Genomic DNA, 16840 nt, shown 5'->3' with positions numbered 1-16840 from the left:
GTATGTTCCTTCTATTCCTGCTTTCTGGAGAGTTTTTATTATAAATGGATGTTGAATTTTGTCAAAGGTTTTCTCTGCATCTATTGAGATAATCATATGGTTTTTATTTTTCAATTTGTTAATGTGGTGTACTACATTGATTGATTTGTGGATATTGAAGAATCCTTGCATCCCTGGGATAAAGCCCACTTGGTCATGGTGTATGATCTTTTTAATGTGTTGTTGGATTCTGATTGCTTGAATTTTGTTAAGGATTTTTGCATCTATGTTCATCAGTGATATTGGCCTGTAGTTTTCTTATTTTGTGGGATCTTTGTCAGGTTTTGGTATTAGGGTGATGGTGGCCTCATAGAATGAGTTTGGAAGTTTACCTTCCTCTGCAATTTTCTGGAAGAGTTTGAGCAGGATAGGTGTTAGCTCTTCTCTAAATTTTTGGTAGAATTCAGCTGTGAAGCTGTCTGGACCTGGGCTTTTGTTTGCTGGAAGATTTTTGATTACAGTTTCAATTTCCATGCTTGTGATGGGTCTGTTAAGATTTTCTATTTCTTCCTGGTCCAGTTTTGGAAAGTTGTACTTTTCTAAGAATTTGTCCATTTCTTCCACGTTGTCCATTTTCTTGGCATATAATTGTTGATAGTAGTCTCTTATGATCCTTTGTATTTCTGTGTTGTCTGTTGTGATCTCTCCAGTTTCATTTCTAATTTTATTGATTTGATTTTTCTCCCTTTGTTTCTTGATGAGTCTGGCTAATGGTTTGTCAATTTTATTCATCCTTTCAAAGAACCAGCTTTTGGCTTTGTTGATTTTTGCTATGGTCTCTTTTGTTTCTTTTGCATTTATTTCTGCTCTAATTTTTAAGATTTCTTTCCTTCTACTAACCCTGGAGTTCTTCATTTCTTCCTTTTCTAGTTGCTTTAGGTGTAGAGTTAGGTTATTTATTTGACTTTTTTCTTGTTTCTTGAGGTATGCCTGTATTGCTATGAACTTTCCCCTTAGGACTGCTTTTACTGTGTCCCACAGGTTTTGGGTTGTTGTGTTTTCATTTTCATTCGTTTCTATGCAAATTTTTATTTCTTTTTTGATTTCTTCTGTGATTTGTTGGTTATTCAGCAGCATGTTGTTCAGCCTCCATATGTTGGAATTTTTAATAGTTTTTCTCCTGTAATTGAGATCTAATCTTACTGCATTGTGGTCAGAAAAGATGCTTGGAATGATTTCTATTTTTTTTAATTTACCAAGGCTAGATTTATGGCCCAGGATGTGATCTATCCTGGAGAAGGTTTCATGTGCACCTGAGAAAAAGGTGAAATTCATTGTTTTGGGATGAAATGTCCTATAGATATCAATTAGGTCTAACTGGTCTATTGTATCGTTTAAAGTTTGTGTTTCCTTGTTAATTTTCTGTTTAGTTAATCTATCCATAGGTGTGAGTGGGGTATTAAAGTCTCCCACTATTATTGTGTTATTATTAATTTCTCCTTTCATACTTGTTAGCATTTGTCTTACATACTGTGGTGCTCCCGTGTTGGGTACATATATATTTATAATTGTTATATCTTCTTCTTGGATTGATCCTTTGATCATTATGTAGTGACCATCTTTGTCTCTTTTCACAGCCTTTGTTTTAAAGTCTATTTTATCTGATATGAGTATTGCTACTCCTGCTTTCTTTTGGTCCCTATTTGCATGGAAAATCTTTTTCCAGCCCTTCACTTTCAGTCTGTATGTGTCCCCTGTTTTGAGGTGGGTCTCTTGTAGACAACATATGTAGGGGTCTTGTTTTTGTATCCATTCAGCCAGTCTTTGTCTTTTGGTTGGGGCATTCAACCCATTTACGTTTAAGGTAATTACTGATAAGTATGATCCCGTTGCCATTTACTTTATTGTTTTGGGTTCGAATTTATACACCGTTTTTGTGTTTCCTGTCTAGAGAATATCCTTTAGTATTTGTTGGAGAGCTGGTTTGGTGGTGCAGAATTCTCTCAGCTTTTGCTTGTCTGAAAAGCTTTTGATTTCTCCTTCATACTTGAATGAGATCCTTGCTGGGTACAATAATCTGGGCTGTAGGTTATTTTCTTTCATCATTTTAAGTATGTCTTGCCATTCCCTCCTGGCTTGAAGAGTTTCTATTGAAAGATCAGCTGTTATCCTTATGGGAATTCCCTTGTGTGTTATTTGTTGTTTTTCCCTTACTGCTTTTAATATTTGTTCTTTGTGTTTGATCTTTGTTAATTTGATTAATATGTGTCTTGGGATGTTTCGCCTTGGGTTTATCCTGTTTGGGACTCTCTAGGTTTCTTGGACTTGGGTGATTATTTCCTTCCCCATTTTAGGGAAGTTTTCAACTATTATCTCCTCAAGTATTTTCTCATGGTCTTTCTTTTTGTCTTCTTCTTCTGGGACCCCTATGATTCGAATGTTGTAGTGTTTAATATTGTCCTGGAGGTCTCTGAGATTGTCCTCATTTCTTTTAATTCGTTTTTCTTTTATCCTCTCTGATTCATTTACTTCTGCCATTCTATCTTCTAATTCACTAATCCTATTTTCTGCCTCTGTTATTCTACTATTTGTTGCCTCCAGAGTGTTTTTAATTTCATTTATTGCATTATTCATTATATATTGACTCTTTTTTATTTCTTCTAGGTCCTTGTTAAACCTTTCTTGCATCTTCTCAATCCTTGTCTCCAGGCTATTTATCTGTGATTCCATTTTGATTTCAAGATTTTGGATCAATTTCCCTATCATTATTCAGAATTCTTTATCACGTAGATTCTCTATCTCTTCCTCTTTTGTTTGGTTTGGTGGGCATTTATCCTGTTCCTTTATCTGCTGGGTATTCCTCTGTCTCTTCATCTTGTTTAAATTGCTGAGTTTGGGGTGTCCTTTCTGTATTCTGGCAGTTTGTGGAGTTCTCTTTATTGTGGCGTTTCCTCGCTGTGTGTGGGTTTGTACAGGTGGCTTGTCAAGGTTTCCTGGTTAGGGAAGCTTGTGTTGGTGTTCTGGTGGTGGAGCTGTATTTTTTCTCTCTGGAGTGCAATGAAGTGTCCAGTAATGAGTTATGAGATGTCTATGGTTTTGGGGTGACTTTGGGTAGCCTGTGTCTTTAAGCTCAAGGCTGTGTTCCTTTGTTGCTGGAGAATTTGCTTGGTATGTTTTGCCCTGGAACTTGTTGGCCTTTGTGTGGTGCTTGGTTTCAGTGTTAGTATGGAGGCGTTTGATGAGCTCCTGTCAATTAATGTTCCTTGGAGTCAGGAGTTCCCTGGAGTCAGGGTTTGGATTTAAGCCTCCTGCTTCCAGTTATTGGTCTTATTTTTACAGTAGTTTCAAAACTTCTCCTTCTATACAGCACCATTGATAAAACATCTACGTTAAAGATGAAAAGTTTCTCTACTGTGAGGGTCACCCAGAGAGGTTCACAGTGTTACATGGAGAAGAGAAGAAGGAGGAGGGAGTTAGAGGTGACCCGAATGAGATGAGGTGGAATCAACAGTGGAGAGAGTGGGCTAGCCAGTAATCACTTCCTTATGTGCACTCCACAACTGGACCACTCAGAGATGTTCACCGAGTTATACAGAGAAGAGAAGAAGGAGGAAGGAGACAGAGGTGGCCAGAAGGATAAAAGGGGGGAATGAAAAGGAGGAAGACAGATCCAGCCAGTAATCAGTTCCCTAAGTGTTCTCCACCGTCTGGAACACACAGAAATTCACAGAGTTGGGTAGAATAGAGAGGAGTTACGGAGGAGACACATGCGACCTGGTGGAGAAAAAGGAGAGTCCAAAGGGAGAGAGAGCAATTAAGCCAGTAATCTCGTTCCCTAGTGAAAAATGGGTACTGAAGATTGGGTTCTTAAAGGTACAAAATTGGTAACAAATACATAAAAGCAAAAATTAAAAATCTAGAGTTTGGAATTTTAAAAATACGATGTTAAAGAAAAGAAGAAGGAAAAGAAAGAAAAAACGAACAAACAAAAACAAGGTCGCGAAAATTATAAAGAAAATATAGGTACAAAATTGAGAACTAATACCAAAAAGCAAAAGTCAAAAATCTAGAGTAGAGTTTGGAATTTCAAAAATACAATGTTAAAAAAAGAAGAAAAAAAAGAAAGAGAGAAAAAACAAAAACAAACAATGTCGCAAAAATTATAAAGAAAATACAGGTACAAAATTGATATCAAATACCAAAAAGCATAAATTAAAAATCTAGAGTAGAGTTTGGAATTTCACATATACAATGTTATATAAAAGAAGAAGAGAAAGAAACAGAGAAAAAAAAAAGTCACAGAAATTATAAAAAAACTATAGGTACAAAATTGATAACAAATACCAAAAAGCTAAAATTAAAAATCTAGAGTAGAGTTTGGAATTTCAAAAATACAATGTTAAAGAAAAGAAGAAGAAAAAAAAAAAGGTCAAAAAATTATAAAATATATTTATATATGAAGTTTGCTGAAGAAAAAAAAAAGTAGTCTTTTTTTTTTGCAAAGTAATAGGTTATAAAAGTGAAAATTAAAGGAATAATAGAGGACTTAAATTTTTTTTTTAAATTAAAAAAAAAAAGAAAGAATGATCGTAAAAATAGTAAAAATATATTGAGGACTTTCTCTGGCTTTGTTGTGACTATTGTGGGTTCAGCTCATTTTTGGCTAGTTCCTTGGTCCAACTTTTATTTCTCAAGATCTATAGGCCCCTTCCTCTGTAGTCGGTAGTAATCACAGGGTTTTAATCTATTGCCTGTAGCTTCCAAGGTGGTTCCCTCTGTTATAGCTTCTTCTGTTTGCTGGTCTCTTCAGTGTCTGGTTTCCGCCCTGACACAAAGGGGACGGTGGAGGACACTTTTTTGTTTTTTCTTTGTAGGCTCACTTGTTCAGTCGCGCTGTGGGGAGGGAGGGAGGGATGCTGCAAACAAGTAACGCTGGCGTGTGCTCGCAGTGCCTCAGCCACACTGGGTCTGCCCCCGCTCATGGGGCGTGTAGCCTCCCTTCCCACACTGCTCAGGCTCTAGGTTGCTTCACCGGGAACCATCCGTGGCCGGCCCTGGGCTGCCTGCACCTCCCAGGTCCAAGCCGCTCAGGTTCAGGCACTCAGGTAGTCCTCAGAGGCGCACACTCGGTTGGGCCTGCGTTTTGTGCCCTTCCTAGGTCCGAGCAGCTCAGGTGATGAGGTGTTTAGCGAGCGCGATTGCTGCGACTTATTGCCTCCCTGCCGCTCGGTTATCTAGGTGTACAACCGGAGCACCTTCTCAGGCAGATGTTGACCATCCAGACCCCCAGGAAGTTTTAGTTAGCAAAGAAGCCTGCTTACAGTTTTATAGATAATGTCTCTCTGGGGCTGCAATTGCCCTCTTCCGGCTCTGGCTGCGTGTCACCGGAGGGGGAAGGTCTGCAGCCGGCTATCTCTGTTCAGTCCTTTGTTCCTTGTGCGGGCCTGGAGGTGTCTTAGGTTAGGGCTGACTTTTCGCGTGATAGATATCCCACAGTCTGGTTTGCTAGCCCAGATTATTTTGCTCAGATAGTGCTCAGGGTATTCAGGCCAGGTCCTTACTCTAAGCGATGCAGCCCCCGCTTGCTAATGGCGTGTGCAGGCGTCTGCGCTGCTTCTCCGCTGGGGGAGTTACCGTAGGGCTCGCAATCTGTGAGTTTTAATTGTTTATTTATTTTTTCTCCCTGTTATGTTGCCCTCTGTGCTTCCAAAGCTCAGCACAGATTCGGCAGTGAGAAGGTTTCCTGATGTTTGGAAACTTCTCTCTTTTTAAGACTCCCTTCCCGGGATGGAACTCTGTCCCTCCCTCTTTTGTCTCTTTTTTTGTCTTTTATATTTTTTCCTACCTCCTTTCGAAGACTTGGGTTGCTTTTCTGGGTGCCTGATGTCCTCTGCCGGCATTCAAAAGTTGTTTTGTGGAATTTACTCGGCTTTTAAATGCTCTTTTGATGAATTTGTGGGTGAGAAAGTGTTCTCCCTGTCCTACTCCTCTGCCATCTTGGCTCCTCCCCCACTGGTATCTCTGATTTTCTTGAAGAGATCTCTAGTCTTTCCCATTCTGTTGTTTTAGTAACTTAATTTTCAATTAAGTCATTTTTAATTTGGATAATGCTTTTATCATTATGCAAGTGCATAGAAAATGGTTTGGACATTTGTATAGGAAAACAGACTGGGCACTTTACCTTTTTACTCTATACAGTTTCAGATTTAAAAAATGTACTATAAAATATATTTATTATAAGTATTAAAATATAAAATAAGAATGAATAGTTTTATAACAAAATTGGGGGAAGTACAGAAAACTTAAAAAAAATTACAGATTATCCATAATCTCATCACTCAGAAAGAGCCTTCTTAACATTTTGGTTCAATTTAAACTAGAATCATGTGTGTATATTCTTGGGAGCATGGCTGCACAGATGCACATAAAATTGAGCTCATTCTGCATGTAATTTTTGCATTCTCCTTTTTTATTGAATATTATATCATAAGCGTTTCCAAATGTCTTTAACTATTGTTTGAAAACATCATTTTTATGGAAGCGGAGTGTTCCACTATATGGAAGCACCATAATTTATTTAACCAATTCCTTATTGTTGAGTATGTGGATTATTTCTCATTTTATTATAAGTAATGACCCATAAATATATGTTAATCTGTTAGGCATCTCTGTTTATTGTCTCAAAATAGATTCATGGAGGCAGAATTATTATATCTAAAGCCATAAAGACACTCCTTACTTTGCATGGTTCTGATATGAATGAGTTTCAGTTAAACATGGCACCATGCAAGGAGAGGGCTGCCTATACTTGTAAGGGTACTGATGCACAAAGCCACATCACTTTTCCAAAAATTCTACCAGTTTACATTTCTACCATCAACCCATGTTATGACCCAGGCAAACCTGGATAACATCACTTATATAAATCTTTTGTAATTTGAGAAGCAAAAGCGTAGTATCTAATTTGTAATTTCTTTTTCTTTCATTATTGGAATGGCTTAACTTGTGTCATATGCTTATTAATCATTTGTATTTCTCCTTTTGTGAACTGCTTTAAATTTTGAAGCAAAATGCTCTGCAAGGGCAAAATGAAATTTTAAAATAAATTTTATATCTCTATAATAATCCCTCTACTCTCTATAAAACCTTCAAATCTTCATACTCACCATAGCATAATATTAAAAACATATCTTGTATGGTATCAACAAGAATTAAAGCAGTGACTAAATAATCCAAAGCAAACAAATACTGCCATAATAGAAATAAGTGAAAAAGAAATGTAAATCTCAATATCTTCCTTCAGTTTAATCTCAAAGCTTTCAACTCCATAAGGTTTGGGTGGACTCAGAATTCTAAATCAAACTATTCCTTAGACATAATTTTCCATTTCCTATGAAAATAAGCTACACTGTGTTTCATGCTATAGTTGTTGGAAATACACGTTTTAGGCTAATCAGTTCAGTTCAGTTAGTTCAGTCGCTCAGTCATGTCTGACTCTTTGTGACCCCATGAATCGCAGCACGCCAGGCCTCCCTGTCCATCACCAACTCCCGGAGTTCACTGTGACTCACGTTCATAGAGTCAGTGATGCCATCCAGCCATCTCATCCTCTGTCGTCCCCTTCTCCTCCTGCCCCCAATCCCTCCCAGCTTCAGAGTCTTTTCCAATGAGTCAACTCTTCGCATGAGGTGGCCAAAGTATTGGAGTTTCAGCTTTAGCATCATTCCTTCCAAAGAAATCCCAGGGCTGATCTCCTTCAAATGGACTGGTTGGATCTCCTTGCAGTCCAAGGGACTCTCAAGAGTCTTCTCCAACACCACAGTTCAAAGGCATCAGTTCTTCGGCGCTCAGCCTTCTTCACAGTCCAACTCTCACATCCATACATGACCACTGGAAAAACCATAGCCTTGACTAGACGAACCTTTGTTGGCAAAGTAATGTCTCTGCTTTTCAATATGCTATCTAGGTTGGTCATAACTTTCCTTCCAAGGAGTAAGCGTCTTTTAATTTCATGGCTGCAGTCACCATCTGCAGTGATTTTGGAGCCCAGAAAAATAAAGTCTGACACTGTTTCCACTGTTTCCCCATCTATTTCCCATGAAGTGATGGGACCGGATGCCATGATCTTCGTTTTCTGAATGTTGAGCTTTAAGCCAACTTTTTCACTCTCCTCTTTCACTTTCATCAAGAGGCTTTTGAGTTCCTCTTCACTTTCTGCCATAAGGGTGGTGTCATCTGCATATCTGAGGTTATGGATATTTCTCCTGGCAATCTTGATTCCAGCTTGTGTTTCTTCCAGTCCAGCGTTTCTCATGATGTACTCTGCATGTAAGTTAAATAACCAGGGTGACAATATACAGTCTTGACGTACTCCTTTTCCTATTTGGAACCAGTCTGTTGTTCCATGTCCAGTTCTAACTGTTGCTTCCTGACCTGCATACAGATTTCTCAAGAGGCAGGTCAGGTGGTCTGGTATTTCCATCTCTCAGAATTTTCCACAGTTTATTGTGATCCACACAGTCAAAGGCTTTGGCATAGTCAATAAAGCAGAAATAGATGTTTTTCTGGAACTCTCTTGCTTTTTCCATGATCCAGCGGATGTTGGCAATTTGATCTCTGCCTTTTCTAAAACCAGCTTGAACATCTGGAAGTTCACGGTTCACGTATTGCTGAAGCCTGGCGTGGAGAATTTTGAGCATTACTTTACTAGCATGTGAGATGAGTGCAATTGTGTGGTAGTTTGAGCATTCTTTGGCATTGCCTTTCTTTGGGATTGGAATGAAAACTGACCTTTTCCAGTCCTGTGGCCACTGCTGAGTTTCCCAAATTTGCTGGCATATTGAGTGCAGCACTTTCACAGCATCATCTTTCAGGATTAGGCTAATAGTGTAACTATTAAATAGTCAGTCCTCCTTCCTAGGTGGCGCTAGTGGTAAAGAATCCGCCTGTCAATGCAGGAGATGGGGTTGGGGCGAGGGGGTTTTGGTTTGAACCTTGGGCTGAGAAGATCTCCTGGAGGAGGAAATGGCAACACACTCCAGTATTCTTGCCTGGAGAATTCCATGGACAGAGGAGCCTGGTGGGCTACAGTCCATGGGATTGCAGAGTCAGACATAACTGAAGTGACGTAGCAGCAGCAGCAAGACGAGTAAGACGGAACCCTTAAAACTGCTGGCTTTGGGGATGGGATGCAATTATGATACCGTCAATGCTCCTTATCTGTGGGTTCTTCATCTACAGATTCAACCAACTATAGGTCAAAAATATCTAGGAAAAAAATTCCAGAAAGTTCCAAAAAGCAAAACTTGAATTTGCCACACTCTGGCAACTATTCACATGGCATCTACATTGTATTTACAATTATTTATATAGCATTTACATGGTAGTAGGTATTTTACATAATCTAGAGATGATTTAAGATATATGAGAGGGTGTGTGTACATTATATGCAAATACCACACCACTGTACATGGAGCATCTGTGGACAACTGCATGTAACTTTTCACTATTAATGTAATAAAGGCCTGTTTGAACTTGTGAAATTTGTCATTAAGGAAGCATCTGAAGCACATCTGTCAAGATAATAAACAGATAAAATCAAGACAAAATGGTCTTCCAGCATGAGGGGTCAGCACAGGATCAGGTGTGCAGTAGATAAGACACTTAATTCATTACATTAAGAGTAAATGCTGACCAAATAAATACTATTCCCACTTTGTTAGGATTTCTTTTTCATTTACAAAGCAACAAATTTACATATAATGCACAGGACTCCAATGTTCAGTTGAATAAGTTCTGACAATTACTTACTCCTGTGTTATCACCATCTGAAACAAATTGTAGAATATTACCATCACCCCACACAGTGCTGACCCTCTCCAATTAATCATCCATCCCAAATCCAGAGGCAACCAATTCCTGGTTCTAATCACCATAGTTACTTATTTATTTATTTATTTACTGTTTACCAGCTTCATATAAATGGAATCAACAGTGTGCATTCTTTTGTACAGAAATTATTTTGTTCAATATAATATTTTTAAGATTCACTCATGTTTCTATGAGTATCATTCATTACTTTTTTTTGCTGAGTATACATTGTATTGGGCATCTCTGTGGCTCAGTGGCAAAGAATCTGCTAGCCAAACAGGAGACACAGGTTTGATCCCTGGCTTGGGAAGATTCCCTGAAGAAGGAAATGGCAACCCACTCCAGTATTCTTGCTTGGGAAATTCCATGGACAGAGGCGCCTAGTGGGCTATAGTCCATGGGGTCACAAAAAGAACCAGACACAATTTAGCAACTAAACAACAACAATACACTGTATTACTGTAGGGATATACTGCAATTTGTTTTTCCATTCTCCTCTTGACAGACATTAGGTTATTTTTCCAACTAGGGCCATCACAGATAAGGCTGCTATGAACATTATTGCACAAGTCTTTTTGTAAACCTAGTTTTCATTTTTCTTAGGTAAACTCCTACAAGTGGAATTGCTGGGTTATGGTGAAAATGTAAGTTTAACTTTATAAGAAGTTTCCAAACACATCTCCAAGCTGGTTATGCCATTTTATACCCACACCAGAAGTACATGAGAGTTCTTGTTGCTTCACAGTCTAGCCAACACTTACTGTCGGTCCTTTTTATTTTTGCCAGACTAGTGGGCATATAGGGTGTCTCACTGTGTTTGTTTGTGTTTGATGGGGATATAAAGTGTACTTAATTTTGATGATTTTATAAACAATGTAATCACCATGTATAACAACATATAAAACATTTCTATTAACCCCAGAAATTTCCCTTGTACCCCTTTCAATTAGTTCTCTCCTTTCACACAGATAACTATTTTCTGACTTCTATTATCACAGCTTAGTTTTGGCTGTGCTAATAATTGACATTCAAGCTAGGCTTCAACAGTACGTGAACTGAGAACTTCCAGATGTACAACCTGGATTTAGAAAAGGCAGAGGAACCAGAGATCAAACTGCCAATAGCCGCTGGATCACAGAAAAAGCAAGAGAATTCCAGAAAAACATCTACTTCTGCTTCATTGACTACGCTAAAGCCTTTGTTTGGATCACAACAAACTGGAAAATTCTTATAAGAGATGGGAATAACAGACCACTTACTGCCTCCTGAGAAACCTGTATGCAGGTCAAGAAGCAACAGTTAGAATGGACATGAAACACAGGACTGGTTCAAAATTGGGAAAGGAATAAATCAAGGCTGTATATTGTCATCCTGCTTATTTAACTTATATGCCGAGTACATCATGGGAAATGCCAGCCTGGATGAAGCACAAGCTGGAATCAAGATTGCTGGGAGAAATATCAACAACCTCAGATATGACCAAATACCAACAACCACATATGACACCACCCTAATGGCAGAAAGCAAAGAGGAAATAAAGAACCTCTTGAGGAAGGTGGAAGAGGAGAGTGAAAAAGTTGGCTTAAGACTCAGTATTCAAAAAACTAAGATCATGGTATCCAGTCCCATTGCTTCATGGTAAATGAGGAAAAAAATGGAAACAATGACAGATTTTCTTTTCTTGGGCTCCAAAATCACTGCAGATGGTGACTGCAGCCAAGATATTAAAAGATGTTTGCTCCTTGAAAGAAAAGCTATGACAATCCTAGACAGCATATTAAAAAGCAGAGACATCACTTTGCCAACAAAAGTCCATATAGTCAAAGCAATGGTTTTTCCAGTAGTCATGTACAGATATGAGTTGGACCATAAAGAAGGCTGAGTACTGAAGAATTGTGATTTTGAATTGTGGTGCTGGAAAAGACTCTCGAGAGTCCCTTGGACAGAGAGGAGATCAAATCAGTAATCGTAAAGGAAATCAACCCTGACTGTTCATTGGAAGGACTGATGCTAAAGCTGAAGCTCCAATACTTTGACCACCAATGTGAAGAGCCGATTCGTTGGAAAAGATCCTGATGCTGGGAAAGAGTGAGGGCAGGAGGAGAAGGGGATGACAGAGGATGAGGTGGTTGGATGGCATCATTGACTCAATGGACATGAGTTTGAGCAAGCTCTGAGAGATGGTGAAGGACAGGGGAGTCTGGCGTGCTGCAGTCCACCGGGTCGCAAAGAGTTGCACATGACTTAGAGACTGAACTGAATGATTAAAATGAATGGAATCATATAGTGTATTATCTATTTCTGTGTAAAACATTGCCACAAACTTAGCAGCCTAAATGCCACATCTTTATTATCTTGAAGTTTCTATAGATCAGAAATCCGGCACGGCATGGCTTAATTCTCTGCCCGTGATCTCACAAGGCCAAAATCAAGCATTGGCTGAGGGGAGGGTCTCAGTTGGGGTTTCAAGGTCATCTTCTAAGCACTAATTGTTGGCAGAATCCATTTCTTTCTCACACATTCCACATGGCCTTCTCCAGATCCTCAAACTAATGTGAGTTCTTCTCAAGCTTCAGTAACTCTCACTTCCCCTTCAGCCTCTGCTTTCAAGGATTCACATGATTAAGTGGAGCCCCCACCCCCCAGAATAATCCCGAATAATCTATTTTAACTGATAACCTCCATCACATCTTCAAAGTCTCTTTTGCTATGTCATGTAACATATTTACAGGAATAACAGCATGACCAAAGTCATGAGGCCAAAATTTTGCTACCTGCAGTAAAGATTCTTTTTCTTTTTTCATTCACTTAATGCAGTCTATTTAGTATCTGTAAGTTTCAGGCTTGTTTTGCTATTATCAATCATTTTAAGTGTTTTTCTTGGAAAACACTCTACTCTATGAATATATGATCATTTGTTTATCTACTTTCCTATTTGACTGACATGTGTGTTTTTCCAGTTTTTGGCTATTCTGAGTAAGAATCGTATGCATATTGTTTTACAAGTCCTTTAGTTAACATATGTTCGAACGTCTCTTGCTAAGTACCTAGGAATGTAATTGCTGAGTCATAGGGGACATGTATGTTTAATTTTATAAGAAGCTGCCAAATACTTCTCCACGTTGCCTGTGCCCCGCCAGCGACGTGTGAGTTTCAATTGCTCCACGTCCTCCCTACATTTCTTGTCATCAGTCTTCTTTTTTTAAAGCCACTCTACTGACTGAAATTGCAGCACACTGTGGTTACATTTCTTGTCATCAGTCTTCTTTTTTTAAAGCCACTCTACTGACTGAAATTGCAGCACACTGTGGTTTTAATTCGTCTCTTCAGATAACTAATGATGTGCAGCTACTTTTCCTGTTTGTTGACTATTCATATGCCTTCTTTTGTGAAATGTCTATACAAATTTTGTGCTCATTTAAAACCAGGATTTTTTTTTCAATTATCAATTTGTGTATATTAAGATATAGTCTTTTGTCAGATGTTAATATTTATTGCAAATATTTTCTCCAGTTTGTGATTTGGCAAATCATTTTCTCAATAAAATTACATTTATTAAAAAGATTTTCATTTCCCCCATTCATTGATTTTTGGCAAAAATTATCTGGATAGATCAGTTCAGTTCAGTTTAGTCACTCAGTTGTGTCCGACTCTTTGCGACCCATGGACTGCAGCACGCCAGGCCTCCCTGTCCATCACCAACTCCCAGAGTTTACTCAAACTCGTCCATTGAGTCGGTGATGTCATCCCACCATCTCATCCTCTGTTGTCCCCTTCTCCTCCTGCCTTCAGTCTTTCCCAGCATCAGGGTCTTTTCAAATGAGTCAGCTCTTTGCATCAGGTAGCCAAAGTATTGGAGTTTCAGCTTCAACATCAGTCCTTCTGATGAATATTAGGACTGATTTCCTTTAGGATAGACTGGTTGGATCTCCTTGCATCCAAGGGACTCTCAAGAGTCTTCTCTAATACCACAGTTCAAAAGCATCAAATCTTCTGCACTCAGCTTTCTTTATAGTCCAACTATACATGACTACTGGAAAAACCATAGCCTTGACTAGACAGACCTTATCTGGATAGATAGATAGATAAAGTTCTTTAGCTCCATTCTTCTTTTTCAGAATAACTCTCATTATTCTAAATCTTTTACAAGTATTCTACCACCATTTGTTGAAATGATTTTCTTTTACTATTAAACTGCCTTATCATTTTCATCAAAAATTGATTGACATTTCTGGACTCTGTTTCATTGATCTATTTGTTTTGCTTATTCCAGCAAACAGACTATCTTGATCACTATGGTTTATAAAAAGTCTTGAAACCAACTTTGTTCTTCTTCAAGTTCTTTTGACTATTTTAGGCCTTTGCATTTCCATATGAATTTTATTGTCAGTTTGTCATCTTACACCAAAAAGCCATCTGAAATTCTGAATGAGATAACGTTGAATCTGTATATCCATTCAGGAAGAATTGACATCTTAAAATTGAATGTGTCTAATCAATGAACATGGAGTATCTCTGCATTTATTTCGATCTTTAATTTCTCTCAGCAATTTCTTATTATTTTCAGCATACAAGTATTGTGCATATTTTGTCATATGTATCCCTGTTTCTTACATTTTGATGTGTTATAAATGGAACTTCTTTAAAGTTTCAATTTAGAATTTTTTGGTTTTTTAATATTGAGCTCCTGCAAACATGCTATGTTTGTTAGTTCCGGTGATTTTCTAAAATAAATTCTCATTGGATTTTCTACATAAATGATCACGTTGAATGCAGAAAAAGGTAGTTTTTCTTTTCCATGTGGATGCCTAATTTATTTTTCTTTTCTTTTTTCCACTGGCTAGAATCTGCTAGAACAAAGTTGAATAAAAATGGTGATGGTGAATATTCTTTCCTTGTCCTAAATCTCAGGAGAAAGCATTCAGTCTTTTACCGTTTGTATGGTACAACTGTATGGTTTCCAAAGTTGTGCTTTTCCAGATCGGGGAAGTTTCTTTCCATTTCTAGTTTGCAGCAAGTTTTTATGAGGAAGAGATGCTGTGTTTTGTCAAACGCCTTTCTGTATCTATAGATATGATGACATCGTTTCTCTTTTTCAGTGTGTTTCACTGAATAATTTTCAAATATTAAATCAATCTTGTATTCCTGAATAAATCTTAATTGACCATGATGTAGTAAATTTTTATATATTGTTGGATTCAATTTGCTAAAATTTTATCAGCATTTTGGGGGCTTGTTTTTGAAGGACACAGGTCTATAGTTTTCCTTTATTGTCTTTTGCAGGTTTTGATGTTAGGATAATACTAACACCACTCTTTTCTCATGTATGTTATCAGAGAATACTGAACAGAGTTCCCTGGGCTCTACAGTAGGTCTTTGCTGGTTCTCTTGTATATAGTAGCATGTCTTCATCCCAAGTTCCTGATTTATCACTCCCCCTGACTCTTCCCCTTTGGTAACCATAAATTTGTTTTCAATATCTGTAAGTCTGTTTCTGTTTTGCAAATAAGTTAATTTGTATGTCTTTTAAAAAAAATTCAATTCCACCTATGATATTCCACCCTTGTCTTTCTCTTTCACTTCACTTAATATGATCATCTCTAGGTCTGTCCATGTTGCTGCAAATGGCATTATTTCATTCTTCTTTATGGCCAAGTAATATTCCATATATATATGTATGACATCCTTTTTTCCATTTCTCTGTTGATGGACATTTAGGTTGCTTCCATGTCTTGGCTATCGTAAACTGTGCTTCAGTGAACACTGGGGTGCATGTATCCTTTCAGATTATGTAATTTTCTCTGGATATATGCTCAGGAGTGGGATTGCTGGATCGTACTGTATTTCTATTTTTAGTTTTTAAGGAAGTCCCATTCTATTCTTCATAGTGGTTGTACCCTGAATGCTGATTTCATCTGCATTTTCCTGATAACCATTGAGGTTCATTATCTTTTCATATATCCATTGGACCATTGATTTTCTGTATATCCTTTGCCTATATTTAATTAAAATCTCTCATAAAAAAGTTTATAATTATTCTTTATATATTCATATATTAATCCTCTGCCTGTATCTTATGTTTCAAAATATTTTCTGCACTTGTTTTTAAATGTTATTTATGATGTCTTTCATCAAATTTATATTTAATAAATTTAAATATTTAAATTTTTAATATTTCAATATTTTATGTAATAAAATCTATCCAGTTTTTCCTTTATGATGTACACATATCATATTGTGTTTAGAAATGCCTTTCCCACTCAATAAACATTCAAATAGTATTTTCTAACTAAAGCATTTAGCATTTTATTATTTATGCTTGCATATGAAGTTGGAACAGATCTAACTTTGTTTTTATCCAAATGGATGATAGCCAGTTGCATACCATTACCTTCACTGATATGACATAAATGAAATTATACTTATATATAGATTATGCTTCTAGTGTGTATACACACACACACACACACACACACACTGTTTTGACTATTGATCTACATGTCCATTTTCAGTACCGTTATCACACTTTTAAAATTAGTATAGCTTATGCCACATTTTGATATGTGGCAGAGAAAGTTCCTCCTAATTGTTGCCATTTGAAAAATTTCTTGACTATCTTGATGCTTTCTCTTCTAGGTCAACTTGAGAAGATCAATTTGGGAATGAGCTTGCTTAGTTTCATAAAGATTATGTTGAGGTTTTACTGGAATTACATTGGGTTTCTAGATTAACTTAGAGAAAATTGATAGTTTACAAATACGGACTGTTTAATCAGAAAGAGAATATTTTTCGCCATTTATTTACATCTTCTTTTATAGTTTGAGGTAATTTTGTTTTACATGGGGTTTTAATCATAAGTCTTGAAAATGTCTGCTGCTGTTGCTAAGTTGCTTCAGTCGTGTCCGACTCTGTGCGACCCCATAAATGGCAGCCCACCAGGCTCCCCCGTCCCTGGGATTCTCCAGGCAAGAACACTGGAGTGGGTTGCCAT

Source organism: Bos indicus, chromosome 12 (assembly GCF_029378745.1).
Source record: "Bos indicus isolate NIAB-ARS_2022 breed Sahiwal x Tharparkar chromosome 12, NIAB-ARS_B.indTharparkar_mat_pri_1.0, whole genome shotgun sequence".
NCBI classification, from domain to species: domain Eukaryota; kingdom Metazoa; phylum Chordata; class Mammalia; order Artiodactyla; family Bovidae; genus Bos; species Bos indicus.
Note: the sequence above shows the minus strand (reverse complement) of the source record.